The sequence below is a fragment of the Accipiter gentilis genome, chromosome 25 (assembly GCF_929443795.1).
Source record: "Accipiter gentilis chromosome 25, bAccGen1.1, whole genome shotgun sequence".
In the NCBI taxonomy this organism is placed as follows: Eukaryota; Metazoa; Chordata; class Aves; order Accipitriformes; family Accipitridae; genus Astur; species Astur gentilis.
Window position 1 is genome coordinate 165,380 of NC_064904.1, and position 12,465 is coordinate 177,844.

The following is a 12,465-nucleotide window of genomic DNA, read 5'->3' on the forward strand; positions in this document are numbered from 1 at the left end:
CTGGGTAAGCAGAGATCCCCAATGCTGTTGCGGCTTAAGATAGGCTGCAGAGGGATAGTGAATACAGGCAAGATCTTTCAGGGCTGGCATTTTCCTTGTGGGAGAAGGAGCCGTAAGTTTGCCTTTTCAGAAAAAGGCTCTGCCGAGAGCGAGCACCGTGACATGCTGAGTCTCTGGGAAAGCAGAGATCCCCAGTGCTGTTGTGCCTGTGGATAGGCTGCAGGGGGACGGTGAAGACGAGCAATTTCTTTCAGGGCTGGTACCTTCCTTGTGGGAGAAGGAGCCGTAAGTTTGCCTTTTCAGAAAAAGCTTCTGCCGAGAACGAGCACCGTGACATGCTGAGTCTCTGGGAAAGCAGAGATCCCCAGTGCTGTTGTGCCTGTGGATAGGCTGCAGGCGGTTAGTGAAGACCTGCATTAGCTTTCAGGGCTGGCAGCTTTCTTGTGGGAGAAGGAGCGAGACGTTTGCCTTTTCAGAAAAAGCTTCTGCCGAGAGCGAGCACCGTGACATGCTGAGTCTCTGGGAAAGCAGAGATCCCCAGTGCTGTTGCGGCTAAAGATAGGCTGCAGAGGGATAGTGAATACAGGCAAGATCTTTCAGGGCTGGCATTTTCCTTGTGGGAGAAGGAGCCTTAAGATTGCCTTTTCAGAAAAAGCTTCTGCCGAGAGCGAGCACCGTGACATGCTGAGTCTCTGGGAAAGCAGAGATCCCCAGTGCTGTTGTGCCTGTGGATAGGCTGCAGGCGGATAGTGAAGACCTGCATTAGCTTTCAGGGCTGGCACCTTCCTTGTGGGAGAAGGAGCCGTAAGTTTGCCTTTTCAGAAAAAGCTTCTGCCGAGAACGAGCACCGTGACATGCTGAGTCTCTGGGAAAACAGAGATCCGCAATGCTGTTGCGGCTAAAGATAGGCTGCAGAGGGATAGTGAATACAGGCAAGATCTTTCAGGGCTGGCATTTTCCTTGTGGGAGAAGGAGCCTTAAGATTGCCTTTTCAGAAAAAGCTTCTGCCGAGAACGAGCACAGTGACATGCTGAGCCTCTGAGATAGCAGAGATCCCCAGTGCTGTTGTGCCTCTGGATAGGCTGCAGGCGGATAGTGAAGACCTGCATTAGCTTTCAGGGCTGGCAGCTTCCTTGTGGGAGAAGGAGCGAGACGTTAGCCTTTTCAGAAAAAGTTTCTGCCGAGAACGAGCACCGTGACATGCTGAGTCTCTGGGAAAGCAGAGATCCCCAATGCTGTTGCGGCTTAAGATAGGCTGCAGAGGGATAGTGAATACAGGCAAGATCTTTCAGGGCTGGCATTTTCCTTGTGGGAGAAGGAGCCTTAAGATTGCCTTTTCAGAAAAAGGCTCTGCCGAGAGCGAGCACCGTGACATGCTGAGTCTCTGGGAAAGCAGAGATCCCCAGTGCTGTTGTGCCTGTGGATAGGCTGCAGGCGGATAGTGAAGACCTGCATTAGCTTTCAGGGCTGGCAGCTTCCTTGTGGGAGAAGGAGCGAGACGTTTGCCTTTTCAGAAAAAGCTTCTGCCGAGAACGAGCACCGTGACATGCTGAGTCTCTGGGAAAGCAGAGATCCCCACTGCTGTTGCGGCTAATGATAGGGTGCAGAGGGATAGTGAAGACCTGCATTAGCTTTCAGGCCTGGCACCTTCCTTGTGGGAGAAGGAGCCGTAAGTTTGCCTTTTCAGAAAAAAGCTTCTGCCGAGAACGAGCACCGTGACATGCTGGGTCACTGGGAAAGCAGAGATCCCCACTGCTGTTGCGGCTAATGATAGGATGCAGAGGGATAGTGAAGATCAGCAGTTTCTTTCAGGGCTGGCACCTTCCTTGTGGGAGAAGGAGCCGTAAGTTTGCCTTTTCAGAAAAAGCTTCTGCCGAGAACGGGCACCGTGACATGCTGAGTCTCTGGGAAAGCAGAGATCCCCAGTGCTGTTGTTGCTGTGGATAGGCTGCAGGCGGTTAGTGAAGACCTGCATTAGGTTTCAGGGCTGGCAGCTTTCTTGTGGGAGAAGGAGCGAGACGTTTGCCTTTTCAGAAAAAGCTTCTGCCGAGAGTGAGCACCGTGACATGCTGAGTCTCTGGGAAAGCAGAGATCCCCAGTGCTGTTGCGGCTAATGATAGGATGCAGAGGGATAGTGAAGACCTGCATGAGCTTTCAGGGCTGACACCTTCCTTGTGGGAGAAGGAGCCGTAAGTTTGCCTTTTCAGAAAAAAGCTTCTGCCTAGAACGAGCACCGTGACATGCTGAGTCTCTGGGAAAGCAGAGATCCCCAGTGGTGTTGTGCCTGTGGAGAGGCTGCAGGGGGATGGTGAAGACCAGCAATTTCTTTCAGGGCTGGCACCTTCCTTGTGGGAGAAGGAGCCGTAAGTTTGCCTTTTCAGAAAAAAGCTTCTGCCGAGAACGAGCACCGTGACATGCTGAGTCTCTGGAAAAGCCGAGATCCCCAGTGCTGTTGTGCCTGTGGATAGGCTGCAGAAGGATACTGAAGATCAGCAGTTTCTTTCAGGGCTGGCACCTTCCTTGTGGGAGAAGGAGCCGTAAGTTTGCCTTTTCAGAAAAAAGCTTCTGCCGAGAAAGAGCACCGTGACATGCTGAGTCTCTGGGAAAGCAGAGATCCCCAGTGCTGTTGTGCCTGTGGATAGGCTGCAGAGAGATACTGAAGATCAGCAGTTTCTTTCAGGGCTGGCACCTTCCTTGTGGGAGAAGGAGTCGTAAGTTTGCCTTTTCAGAAAAAGCTTCTGCCGAGAACGGGCACCGTGACATGCTGAGTCTCTGGGAAAGCAGAGATCCCCAGTGCTGTTGCGGCTAAAGATAGGCTGCAGAGGGATAGTGAATACAGGCAAGATCTTTCAGGGCTGGCATTTTCCTTGTGGGAGAAGGAGCCTTAAGATTGCCTTTTCAGAAAAAGCGTCTGCCGAGAGCGAGCACCGTGACATGCTGAGTCTCTGGGAAAGCAGAGATCCCCAGTGCTGTTGTGCCTGTGGATAGGCTGCAGGCGGATAGTGAAGACCTGCATTAGCTTTCAGGGCTGGCACCTTCCTTGTGGGAGAAGGAGCCTTAAGATTGCCTTTTCAGAAAAAGCTTCTGCCGAGAACGAGCACCGTGACATGCTGAGTCTCTGGGAAAGCAGAGATCCCCAATGCTGTTGCGGCTAAAGATAGGCTGCAGAGGGATAGTGAATACAGGCAAGATCTTTCAGGGCTGGCATTTTCCTTGTGGGAGAAGGAGCCTTAAGATTGCCTTTTCAGAAAAAGCTTCTGCCGAGAACGAGCACCGTGACATGCTGAGTCTCTGAGATAGCAGAGATCCCCAGTGCTTTTGTGCCTGTGGATAGGCTGCAGGCGGATAGTGAAGACCTGCATTAGCTTTCAGGGCTGGCAGCTTCCTTGTGGGAGAAGGAGCGAGACGTTTGCCTTTTCAGAAAAAGCTTCTGCCGAGAACGAGCACCGTGACATGCTGAGTCTCTGGGAAAGCAGAGATCCCCACTGCTGTTGCGGCTAAAGATAGGATGCAGAGGGATAGTGAAGACCTGCATTAGCTTTCAGGGCTGGCACCTTCCTTGTGGGAGAAGGAGCCGTAAGTTTGCCTTTTCAGAAAAAAGCTTCTACCGAGAAAGAGCGCCGTGACATGCTGAGTCTCTGGGAAAGCAGAGATCCCCAGTGCTGTTGTGCCTGTGGATAGGCTGCAGAGAGATACTGAAGATCAGCAGTTTCTTTCAGGGCTGGCACCTTCCTTGTGGGAGAAGGAGCCGTAAGTTTGCCTTTTCAGAAAAAGCTTCTGCCGAGAACGAGCACCGTGACATGCTGAGTCTCTGGGAAAGCAGAGATCCCCAGTGCTGTTGTGCCTGTGGATAGGCTGCAGGGGGACGGTGAAGACGAGCAATTTCTTTCAGGGCTGGTACCTTCCTTGTGGGAGAAGGAGCCGTAAGTTTGCCTTTTCAGAAAAAGCTTCTGCCGAGAACGAGCACCGTGACATGCTGAGTCTCTGGGAAAGCAGAGATCCCCAGTGCTGTTGTGCCTGTGGATAGGCTGCAGGCGGTTAGTGAAGACCTGCATTAGCTTTCAGGGCTGGCAGCTTTCTTGTGGGAGAAGGAGCAAGACGTTTGCCTTTTCAGAAAAAGCTTCTGCCGAGAGCGAGCACCGTGACATGCTGAGTCTCTGGGAAAGCAGAGATCCCCAGTGCTGTTGCGGCTAAAGATAGGCTGCAGAGGGATAGTGAATACAGGCAAGATCTTTCAGGGCTGGCATTTTCCTTGTGGGAGAAGGAGCCTTAAGATTGCCTTTTCAGAAAAAGCTTCTGCCGAGAGCGAGCACCGTGACATGCTGAGTCTCTGGGAAAGCAGAGATCCCCAGTGCTGTTGTGCCTGTGGATAGGCTGCAGGCGGATAGTGAAGACCTGCATTAGCTTTCAGGGCTGGCACCTTCCTTGTGGGAGAAGGAGCCGTAAGTTTGCCTTTTCAGAAAAAGCTTCTGCCGAGAACGAGCACCGTGACATGCTGAGTCTCTGGGAAAGCAGAGATCCGCAATGCTGTTGCGGCTAAAGATAGGCTGCAGAGGGATAGTGAATACAGGCAAGATCTTTCAGGGCTGGCATTTTCCTTGTGGGAGAAGGAGCCTTAAGATTGCCTTTTCAGAAAAAGCTTCTGCCGAGAACGAGCACAGTGACATGCTGAGTCTCTGAGATAGCAGAGATCCCCAGTGCTGTTGTGCCTGTGGATAGGCTGCAGGCGGATAGTGAAGACCTGCATTAGCTTTCAGGGCTGGCAGCTTCCTTGTGGGAGAAGGAGCGAGACGTTAGCCTTTTCAGAAAAAGCTTCTGCCGAGAAAGAGCACCGTGACATGCTGAGTCTCTGGGAAAGCAGAGATCCCCAATGCTGTTGCGGCTTAAGATAGGCTGCAGAGGGATAGTGAATACAGGCAAGATCTTTCAGGGCTGGCATTTTCCTTGTGGGAGAAGGAGCCTTAAGATTGCCTTTTCAGAAAAAGGCTCTGCCGAGAGCGAGCACCGTGACATGCTGAGTCTCTGGGAAAGCAGAGATCCCCAGTGCTGTTGTGCCTGTGGATAGGCTGCAGGCGGATAGTGAAGACCTGCATTAGCTTTCAGGGCTGGCACCTTCCTTGTGGGAGAAGGAGCCGTAAGTTTGCCTTTTCAGAAAAAAGCTTCTGCCGAGAAAGAGCACCGTGACATGCTGAGTCTCTGGGAAAGCAGAGATCCCCAGTGTTGTTGTGCCTGTGGAGAGGCTGCAGGGGGACGGTGAAGACCAGCAATTTCTTTCAGGGCTGGCACCTTCCTTGTGGGAGAAGGAGCCGTAAGTTTGTCTTTTCAGAAAAAAGCTTCTGCCGAGAACGAGCACCGTGACATGCTGAGTCTCTGGGAAAGCAGAGATCCCCAGTGCTGTTGTGCCTGTGGATAGGCTGCAGAGGGATACTGAAGATCAGCAGTTTCTTTCAGGGCTGGCACCTTCCTTGTGGGAGAAGGAGCCGTAAGTTTGCCTTTTCAGAAAAAAGCTTCTGCCGAGAAAGAGCACCGTGACATGCTGAGTCTCTTGGAAAGCAGAGATATCCAGTGTTGTTGTGCCTGTGGAGAGGCTGCAGGGGGACGGTGAAGACCAGGAATTTCTTTCAGGGCTGGCACCTTCCTTGTGGGAGAAGGAGCCGTAAGTTTGCCTTTTCAGAAAAAGCTTCTGCCGAGAACGGGCACCGTGACATGCTGAGTCTCTGGGAAAGCAGAGATCCCCAGTGCTGTTGTTGCTGTGGATAGGCTGCAGGCGGTTAGTGAAGACCTGCATTAGCTTTCAGGGCTGGCAGCTTTCTTGTGGGAGAAGGAGCGAGACGTTTGCCTTTTCAGAAAAAGCTTCTGCCGAGAGCGAGCACCGTGACATGCTGAGTCTCTGGGAAAGCAGAGATGCCCAGTGCTCTTGAGGCTTATGATAGGATGCAGAGGGATAGTGAAGACCTGCATTAGCTTTCAGGGCTGGCACCTACCTTGTGGGAGAAGGAGCCGTAAGTTTGCCTTTTCAGAAAAAAGCTTCTGCCGAGGAAGAGCACCGTGACATGCTGAGTCTCTGGGAAAGCAGAGATCCCCAGTGTTGTTGTGCCTGTGGAGAGGCTGCAGGGGGACGGTGAAGACCAGCAATTTCTTTCAGGGCTGGCACCTTCCTTGTGGGAGATGGAGCCGTAAGTTTGCCTTTTCAGAAAAAAGCTTCTGCCGAGAACGAGCACCGTGACATGCTGAGTCTCTGGGAAAGCAGAGATCCCCAGTGCTGTTGTGCCTGTGGATAGGCTGCAGAGGGATACTGAAGATCAGCAGTTTCTTTCAGGGCTGGCACCTTCCTTGTGGGAGAAGGAGCCGTAAGTTTGCCTTTTCAGAAAAAAGCTTCTGCCGAGAAAGAGCGCCGTGACATGCTGAGTCTCTGGGAAAGCAGAGATCCCCAGTGCTGTTGTTGCTGTGGATAGGCTGCAGGCGGTTAGTGAAGACCTGCATTAGGTTTCAGGGCTGGCAGCTTTCTTGTGGGAGAAGGAGCGAGACGTTTGCCTTTTCAGAAAAAGCTTCTGCCGAGAGTGAGCACCGTGACATGCTGAGTCTCTGGGAAAGCAGAGATCCCCAGTGCTGTTGCGGCTAATGATAGGATGCAGAGGGATAGTGAAGACCTGCATTAGCTTTCAGGGCTGACACCTTCCTTGTGGGAGAAGGAGCCGTAAGTTTGCCTTTTCAGAAAAAAGCTTCTGCCTAGAACGAGCACCGTGACATGCTGAGTCTCTGGGAAAGCAGAGATCCCCAGTGTTGTTGTGCCTGTGGAGAGGCTGCAGGGGGACGGTGAAGACCAGCAATTTCTTTCAGGGCTGGCACCTTCCTTGTGGGAGAAGGAGCCGTAAGTTTGCCTTTTCAGAAAAAAGCTTCTGCCGAGAACGAGCACCGTGACATGCTGAGTCTCTGGAAAAGCCGAGATCCCCAGTGCTGTTGTGCCTGTGGATAGGCTGCAGAAGGATACTGAAGATCAGCAGTTTCTTTCAGTGCTGGCACCTTCCTTGTGGGAGAAGGAGCCTTAAGATTGCCTTTTCAGAAAAAGCGTCTGCCGAGAGCGAGCACCGTGACATGCTGAGTCTCTGGGAAAGCAGAGATCCCCAGTGCTGTTGTGCCTGTGGATAGGCTGCAGGCGGATAGTGAAGACCTGCATTAGCTTTCAGGGCTGGCACCTTCCTTGTGGGAGAAGGAGCCTTAAGATTGCCTTTTCAGAAAAAGCTTCTGCCGAGAACGAGCACCGTGACATGCTGAGTCTCTGGGAAAGCAGAGATCCCCAATGCTGTTGCGGCTAAAGATAGGCTGCAGAGGGATAGTGAATACAGGCAAGATCTTTCAGGGCTGGCATTTTCCTTGTGGGAGAAGGAGCCTTAAGATTGCCTTTTCAGAAAAAGCTTCTGCCGAGAACGAGCACCGTGACATGCTGAGTCTCTGAGATAGCAGAGATCCCCAGTGCTTTTGTGCCTGTGGATAGGCTGCAGGCGGATAGTGAAGACCTGCATTAGCTTTCAGGGCTGGCAGCTTCCTTGTGGGAGAAGGAGCGAGACGTTTGCCTTTTCAGAAAAAGCTTCTGCCGAGAACGAGCACCGTGACATGCTGAGTCTCTGGGAAAGCAGAGATCCCCACTGCTGTTGCGGCTAAAGATAGGATGCAGAGGGATAGTGAAGACCTGCATTAGCTTTCAGGGCTGGCACCTTCCTTGTGGGAGAAGGAGCCGTAAGTTTGCCTTTTCAGAAAAAAGCTTCTACCGAGAAAGAGCGCCGTGACATGCTGAGTCTCTGGGAAAGCAGAGATCCCCAGTGCTGTTGTGCCTGTGGATAGGCTGCAGAGGGATACTGAAGATCAGCAGTTTCTTTCAGGGCTGGCACCTTCCTTGTGGGAGAAGGAGCCGTAAGTTTGCCTTTTCAGAAAAAGCTTCTGCCGAGAACGGGCACCGTGACATGCTGAGTCTCTGCGAAAGCAGAGATCCCCAGTGCTGTTGTTGCTGTGGATAGGCTGCAGGCGGCTAGTGAAGACCTGCATTAGCTTTCAGGGCTGGCACCTTCCTTGTGGGAGAAGGAGCCGTAAGTTTGCCTTTTCAGAAAAAGCTTCTGCCGAGAACGAGCACAGTGACATGCTGAGTCTCTGAGATAGCAGAGATCCCCAGTGCTGTTGTGCCTGTGGATAGGCTGCAGGCGGATAGTGAAAAGCTGCATTAGCTTTCAGGGCTGGCAGCTTCCTTGTGGGAGAAGGAGCGAGACGTTTGCCTTTTCAGAAAAAGTTTCTGCCGAGAACGAGCACCGTGACATGCTGAGTCTCTGGGTAAGCAGAGATCCCCAATGCTATTGCGGCTAAAGATAGGCTGCAGAGGGATAGTGAATACAGGCAAGATCTTTCAGGGCTGGCATTTTCCTTGTGGGAGAAGGAGCCTTAAGATTGCCTTTTCAGAAAAAGGCTCTGCCGAGAGCGAGCACCGTGACATGCTGAGTCTCTCGGAAAGCAGAGATCCCCAGTGCTGTTGTGCCTGTGGATAGGCTGCAGAGGGATACTGAAGATCAGCAGTTTCTTTCAGGGCTGGTACCTTCCTTGTGGGAGAAGGAGCCATAAGTTTGCTTTTTCAGAAAAAGCTTCTGCCGAGAAAGAGCACCGTGACATGCTGAGTCTCTGGGAAAGCAGAGATCCCCAGTGCTGTTGTGCCTGTGGATAGGCTGCAGAGGGATACTGAAGATCAGCAGTTTCTTTCAGGGCTGGCACCTTCCTTGTGGGAGAAGGAGCCGTAAGTTTGCCTTTTCAGAAAAAGCTTCTGCCGAGAACGGGCACCGTGACATGCTGAGTCTCTGGGAAAGTAGAGATCCCCAGTGCTGTTGTTGCTGTGGATAGGCTGCAGGCGGTTAGTGAAGACCTGCATTAGCTTTCAGGGCTGGCAGCTTTCTTGTGGGAGAAGGAGCGAGACGTTTGCCTTTTCAGAAAAAGCTTCTGCCGAGAGCGAGCACCGTGACATGCTGAGTCTCTGGGAAAGCAGAGATCCCCAGTGGTCTTGAGGCTAATGATAGGATGCAGAGTTATAGTGAAGACCTGCATTAGCTTTCAGCGCTGGCACCGTCCTTGTGGGAGAAGGAGCCGTAAGTTTGCCTTTTCAGAAAAAAGCTTCTGCCGAGAGCGAGCACCGTGACATGCTGAGTCTCTGGGAAAGCAGAGATCCCCAGTGCTGTTGTGCCTGTGGATAGGCTGCAGGCGGATAGTGAAGACCTGCATTAGCTTTCAGGGCTGGCACCTTCCTTGTGGGAGAAGGAGCCGTAAGTTTGCCTTTTCAGAAAAAAGCTTCTGCCGAGAGCGAGCACCGTGACATGCTGAGTCTCTGGGAAAGCAGAGATCCCCAGTGCTGTTGTGCCTGTGGATAGGCTGCAGAAGGATACTGAAGATCAGCAGTTTCTTTCAGGGCTGGCACCTTCCTTGTGGGAGAAGGAGCCGTAAGTTTGCCTTTTCAGAAAAGAGCTTCTGCCGAGAACGAGCACCGTGACATGCTGAGTCTCTGGGAAAGCAGAGATCCCCAGTGTTGTTGTGCCTGTGGAGAGGCTGCAGGGGGACGGTGAAGACCAGCAATTTCTTTCAGGGCTGGCACCTTCCTTGTGGGAGAAGGAGCCGTAAGTTTGCTTTTTCAGAAAAAAGCTTCTGCCGAGAAAGACCACCGTGACATGCTGAGTCTCTGGGAAAGCAGAGATCCCCAATGCTGTTGCGGCTAAAGATAGGCTGCAGAGGGATACTGAAGATCAGCAGTTTCTTTCAGGGCTGGCACCTTCCTTGTGGGAGAAGGAGCCATAAGTTTGCCTTTTCAGAAAAAGCTTCTGCCGAGAACGGGCACCGTGACATGCTGAGTCTCTGGGAAAGCAGAGATCCCCAGTGCTGTTGTGCCTGTGGATAGGCTGCAGTGGGATAGTGAAGACCTGCATTAGCTTTCAGGGCTGGCAGCTTTCTTGTGGGAGAAGGAGCGAGACGTTTGCCTTTTCAGAAAAAGCTTCTGCCGAGAGCGAGCACCGTGACATGCTGAGTCTCTGGGAAAGCAGAGATCCCCAGTGCTCTTGAGGCTAATGATAGGATGCAGAGTTATAGTGAAGACCTGCATTAGCTTTCAGCGCTGGCACCGTCCTTGTGGGAGAAGGAGCCGTAAGTTTGCCTTTTCAGAAAAAAGCTTCTGCCGAGAAAGAGCACCGTGACATGCTGAGTCTCTGGGAAAGCAGAGATCCCCAGTGTTGTTGTGCCTGTGGAGAGGCTGCAGGGGGACGGTGAAGACCAGCAATTTCTTTCAGGGCTGGCACCTTCCTTGTGGGAGAAGGAGCCGTAAGTTTGTGTTTTCAGAAAAAAGCTTCTGCCGAGAACGAGCACCGTGACATGCTGAGTCTCTGGGAAAGCAGAGATCCCCAGTGCTGTTGTGCCTGTGGATAGGCTGCAGAGGGATACTGAAGATCAGCAGTTTCTTTCAGGGCTGGCACCTTCCTTGTGGGAGAAGGAGCCGTAAGTTTGCCTTTTCAGAAAAAAGCTTCTGCCGAGAAAGAGCGCCGTGACATGCTGAGTCTCTGGGAAAGCAGAGATCCCCAGTGCTGTTGTTGCTGTGGATAGGCTGCAGGCGGTTAGTGAAGACCTGCATTAGGTTTCAGGGCTGGCAGCTTTCTTGTGGGAGAAGGAGCGAGACGTTTGCCTTTTCAGAAAAAGCTTCTGCCGAGAGTGAGCACCGTGACATGCTGAGTCTCTGGGAAAGCAGAGATCCCCAGTGCTGTTGCGGCTAATGATAGGATGCAGAGGGATAGTGAAGACCTGCATTAGCTTTCAGGGCTGGCACCTTCCTTGTGGGAGAAGGAGCCGTAAGTTTGCCTTTTCAGAAAAAAGCTTCTGCCTAGAACGAGCACCGTGACATGCTGAGTCTCTGGGAAAGCAGAGATCCCCAGTGTTGTTGTGCCTGTGGAGAGGCTGCAGGGGGACGGTGAAGACCAGCAATTTCTTTCAGGGCTGGCACCTTCCTTGTGGGAGAAGGAGCCGTAAGTTTGCCTTTTCAGAAAAAAGCTTCTGCCGAGAACGAGCACCGTGACATGCTGAGTCTCTGGAAAAGCCGAGATCCCCAGTGCTGTTGTGCCTGTGGATAGGCTGCAGAAGGATACTGAAGATCAGCAGTTTCTTTCAGTGCTGGCACCTTCCTTGTGGGAGAAGGAGCCTTAAGATTGCCTTTTCAGAAAAAGCGTCTGCCGAGAGCGAGCACCGTGACATGCTGAGTCTCTGGGAAAGCAGAGATCCCCAGTGCTGTTGTGCCTGTGGATAGGCTGCAGGCGGATAGTGAAGACCTGCATTAGCTTTCAGGGCTGGCACCTTCCTTGTGGGAGAAGGAGCCTTAAGATTGCCTTTTCAGAAAAAGCTTCTGCCGAGAACGAGCACCGTGACATGCTGAGTCTCTGGGAAAGCAGAGATCCCCAATGCTGTTGCGGCTAAAGATAGGCTGCAGAGGGATAGTGAATACAGGCAAGATCTTTCAGGGCTGGCATTTTCCTTGTGGGAGAAGGAGCCTTAAGATTGCCTTTTCAGAAAAAGCTTCTGCCGAGAACGAGCACCGTGACATGCTGAGTCTCTGAGATAGCAGAGATCCCCAGTGCTTTTGTGCCTGTGGATAGGCTGCAGGCGGATAGTGAAGACCTGCATTAGCTTTCAGGGCTGGCAGCTTCCTTGTGGGAGAAGGAGCGAGACGTTTGCCTTTTCAGAAAAAGCTTCTGCCGAGAACGAGCACCGTGACATGCTGAGTCTCTGGGAAAGCAGAGATCCCCACTGCTGTTGCGGCTAAAGATAGGATGCAGAGGGATAGTGAAGACCTGCATTAGCTTTCAGGGCTGGCACCTTCCTTGTGGGAGAAGGAGCCGTAAGTTTGCCTTTTCAGAAAAAAGCTTCTACCGAGAAAGAGCGCCGTGACATGCTGAGTCTCTGGGAAAGCAGAGATCCCCAGTGTTGTTGTGCCTGTGGAGAGGCTGCAGGGGGACGGTGAAGACCAGCAATTTCTTTCATGGCTGGCACCTTCCTTGTGGGAGAAGGAGCCGTAAGTTTGTGTTTGCAGAAAAAAGCTTCTGCCGAGAACGAGCACCGTGACATGCTGAGTCTCTGGGAAAGCAGAGATCCCCAGTGCTGTTGCGGCTAAAGATAGGCTGCAGAGGGATACTGAAGATCAGCAGTTTCTTTCAGGGCTGGCACCTTCCTTGTGGGAGAAGGAGCCGTAAGTTTGCCTTTTCAGAAAAAGCTTCTGCCGAGAACGGGCACCGTGACATGCTGAGTCTCTGCGAAAGCAGAGATCCCCAGTGCTGTTGTTGCTGTGGATAGGCTGCAGGCGGTTAGTGAAGACCTGCATTAGCTTTCAGGGCTGGCACCTTCCTTGTGGGAGAAGGAGCCGTAAGTTTGCCTTTTCAGAAAAAGCTTCTGCCGAGAACGAGCACC